The sequence below is a fragment of the Chionomys nivalis genome, chromosome 12, assembly GCF_950005125.1.
Source record: "Chionomys nivalis chromosome 12, mChiNiv1.1, whole genome shotgun sequence".
Classification (NCBI taxonomy): domain Eukaryota; kingdom Metazoa; phylum Chordata; class Mammalia; order Rodentia; family Cricetidae; genus Chionomys; species Chionomys nivalis.
Genome location: NC_080097.1, coordinates 22352742 through 22357364, shown reverse-complemented (window position 1 = coordinate 22357364; position 4623 = coordinate 22352742).

Genomic DNA, 4623 nt, shown 5'->3' with positions numbered 1-4623 from the left:
AATCTAAAGCAAAACTTGTTAAGATGCCATGGATCAGAGAGGTATTATTAATTTAATTGAATTATAAAACTAAATAATTGAATTATAAAATTAATTGAACTACAGTTGTATATTTTTCTCTAAAGACTATCAGCGAAAAATAACTACTATATAAATTTAAATGATAGTACACTCCAAGGAGGAGACATAATTTAGAACAATAAAATGTTACTTCATCCGAAGACAACAATGTATTTAAAAGTTCTAAATATATACTATCAATTTAGAAGGTATTTCTTGATCTATGTTAATAAATTTTAAGTATCTTCAAATTGTGGTTTCTAAATTAGTCAGCAAATTAAATATTTCCATAGGTCTCTCTTTCTCAGCTGTGAGTCTGCAGTCATGAATACCATGGCAAAAGGAGCTTCCTTGGCAAAGGGAGCAGCGAACGGGGATTTCTACATGGTTTCTAACAACAGCCTGAACCTCAGACATCCACATGGTCTCTGGAGTCAGCACATGCACATGACCTCAATATGGTCTCCCATGGGCATCAACACGCCATTTGCTTCTGCAGTCACCATGGACCCCATCATGGTCCTTAGTGGCGGCACAAGGCAAGGACATCAAGACTGTCTCAGGTGGCAGTTCAGGCCACTATACCAACAGGGCCTTCAGTGATAGTACAGCTCACAAGCATCGATACCTTTCCACCAATCAAAACAACAAGCACCCTAGATCGTCGAAGAGAACTCTCATGATTAGAATAACGTGTTGAAGAGTAGCTCTACACGACTGATAACTTCTGGTAGGGAAGTGGGTGAAGAAGGACTCAGTTTTCCTTAAGGGACTGTCCACTGGGAGTTTGAGCATGCTCCAGTAAGTATATGAGCAGCACAAATAGACTTTTTCCCCCTTCTTTTTTATTGAGGAGGGTCTCAAGAGTCAGGGAAGGGGGCTGAGAAATGAGTGTGTTTAGTTTTCATGATATGTAATTCCCAAATAAACAATCAAAATATTATGAAAAAAAACTTACCTAAAAAGTCCAACATTAAACTGTAAAAATATTTATGGTTATATAAGTACTTTACTGAAGGAAACACCAACTATTTCAATATCTTGCTTTTTAAATTTGTCAGAACATTGAATTTTCAGTTAATCATATTAGTACCTAATTGTTCTAGTGCTGTGAGGAATCAGCATAACCACAGCAACTCTTATAAAAGAAAGCATTTAATTGGGGTTTGTTTACAGTTTCAGCGACAGTGAATTGTCCTAATGAGGCGGTGGGCAGAAAATGGTAGCATACAGACAGACGTGGTAAAGGAGTAATCACTGAGAGTCCTACATCTAGAGCCTCAGGCAGTAGGAAGAGAACACCTGAACCTGGTTGCCACTCCGTGATGACTAAGCTGTAAATACATGAATCTATGGGGGGGGGAGCATCATTTAATCCACCACAGTGTCCTATATATAAAACAGATTTAGATGCTAGGAATGGTTTTCTGGTTCACTCTTGGCCAAGGTATTCTCTCTGACAGTATAACAGCTTCTCGAACAGCTTCACATTTTTGATTCTGTTCTTACAAGTCACAAAACCCAACTCCCTGACTCCAATTAGTTTCTGAACAAGCACTCATGAGGTGCTGCAATTCCCTTGTTACTCTGCTTCATTCTCCTCTTAAAATATAAATAATTGCCCAACATGTAATGTGTTATGTGGTTTAATTTATGTCATCTTCTCTGTTTTAAGCTCTATGTGACCACCCTTTTTTGATTTACTACCTTTTTGCCAGCATTTAAAACACTACCTAGACTCTGCTGATTTCTATACAATATTTTTGTATGAAAAAAATATAAGAAATATGAGAAAAACACCCCATGGAATGAATATGACATAGAATGTGTACACTATAGTGTGCAGTAATATTAATATATAATATTGACAAGTCAGTCACAATAAATATGTCATACAATTAATTAGGATAAGTTGATGATATGAATGAGTGATGCATAAAGGAATTTCTGTATTTTTTTCATCTAATTTTTCTTTAAGCTTAATGCTGTTGCGAAATAATCATTACATCAACGAAATAAAAGAAAGAGGCAAAGAGGAACACAAAAAGTGATGATGAGAGGCATTGAACACACTGAGTTGCATTGCTGTGTATGTCTGAGGATAACATGATAGAACTTTGAATCTCAGGTTGGCATTTGAATGTCCCAGGACCTAACAAATGGTGCACTAAAGTAGCAGGTGAGGAGAGTAAAAGATTAATATACATTGTGCAAACAAACCGGGCTTGGAATACATTATTATAGCCGGTAATAGTGGCCTTGGTCACCGTGACTGGAACTGGAGTATCTTTAGAGAAAGGTGAACAAACACAGAGTTCACAGAGCCCATGAGAAAAGCACAAGATCCACGCTAATACTAAAATGAGGCCTTGTGGTGGTTGGAACAAAAATGACTGCAATAGGCCCGTGGGGATTGGTTTTATTGACATAGGCTTAGCCTGTTTGAAGGAAATGTGTCACTGGTGGTGGACTTTGAGATATCAGATTCTAATGCCAAGCCCAGTGGCTATTTCTCTTGCTTCTGCTTATGGATTTGTACCTCTTGTTATCTGTCTGTGTGCTCTCATGCTTCCCACCCTGAGGATAATTCACTAAATCTCTAAACTGTAAGCCAGCCCCAATCCAATGGTTTCCTGCATAAGAGCTGAATTGTCATGGTGTCTCTGCACAGCAATAGAAACCCTACATCAGGCCTTCCTTCAGTATTCTGGTGTTCCTCTTTATCAGCACCAATCAGAAATCCGTTAAGAAGGGAGTGCTTTTGTAGGCTCCTACCTCAAGAATGCACACAACCAGGAAAAAATGAAGCGCTGAGCTGGGCTGCTACCTTCACAAACTCAAGGGCTTTCTTTGTGAATCTTGAAATCTAGACCTATTTTTATTTAACACATAATGGAAGCCTGGAATAAATGTTCAGCCACATAACCTCACAGAAAACTTTCCTCTATTCATTAAGAATATTTTTAATCAATAATTTGTGGTTTTTCTCCTGTGATTTCAACCCCTATTTTGATCAACAGGTTGTTAAATGTCATTCTTTAATACACACCAAATCTATAGCATAAAAATCATCCTAATTTTTATGTCTGGAACTCTACATGCTTATTTAATTAGTCTTCATTATTCTATTTATCACAAAGCTCTGTCTTAGAAATGTGAACAAATATTTTGAGTCTAGACCAGTTGAACAGCACAGTCCTAATTAGACTTTTGCATATTGCCTTCTTCCTTACTTGCTATGGTAGTTTGAATGTAATTGACCCCCATAATCTTATAGGGAGTGGCACTATTAAGATTTAGCTTTGTTGGAGTGGGTATGGTCTTGTTGGAGAAAGTATGGCTTTGTGGTGCCAGTCTTTGAAGTTTCCTATTTTCAGGATATTGCTCAGTGAGTCAGTCGACTTCCTGTTGTCTGCAAGATGTTGAACTTCAAGCTGCTTCAGTATGAGCTATGTCTGCTTCCCATCATGATGATGATGTTTGCTAAACCTTGTAAACTCTAAATGAGCCTCATAAAATAATTGTTTTCTTTACACATGTTACTGTGGTCATTGAGTTCCTTCACAGCTATAAAAAACCTAACTAAGACACTGATATTACAACTTCACAATCTTCTGTTTTTCCCATCTCTTTATCATTTTCCTTCCTTTGTGCAACTTATTTGCTTTTGTTACTATGAAAGTATCAGTGAAAGTTAGGTGATGGTGGTGCATACCTTTAATCCCAGCACTTGGGAAGCAGAGGCAGGCAGATCACGATGAGTTTGAGTCCAGCCAGGTCTACAGAGCAAGTTCCAGGACAGCCAGGCCTACACAAAGAAACTGCCTCAAAAATCATATATAATCATCACAGTTATGGCTTCAAATAAGTAAGAACCCATATTTTAATAATTGTACAAACACTATGACATAGATACATAAATTGTTGCTTATTCACAGCTAAGAAAATTGAAACACAGAAAAATTAAACACATATAAGTTTTCTTGGAGTATTAAGGACTTCATACTTATGATCGACAACTAGTCCAGTATGTTATTCATTACTTTACTTGTCTGACTTATAAAAATCCTTAAAATTGTGACCGGAATTCTCATCTACCATTTAATGCTAGTATCAGCAAATCAGCCCTGCCATGAATGTGGTATATTTAGCTTGTCCATATTTTATTTCTTATGTATATTTCCCCTGTCATAGACACCAATTATTCTTAATTAATATCCTGGTCAATTGAAGACAATTAGAATTAATGAACAAGTATTTTAAATGAGCTTGGAAAATGAAGGTGAGAGGTATCACTTTCCTTTTTTCTTTAGTATATGTTAAATAAATAGAAAACAATAAAAGTAAAATTCTAGAACAAGAATTTTAATGAAATTTTGTGTCTGATCCAACAAATAAAGTTTGCCTGAAAATCAGCGTGCATAGCAAAATCACTAGTTAGCCACAGAGGTCAGGCAGTGGTGTCACACATCTTTAATCCCAGCACTAGGGAGACAGAGGCAGGTGGAGCTCAATGATTTCAAAACCACTCTGGGCTAAGCTAGATTGATCCAGTCTCAAAGA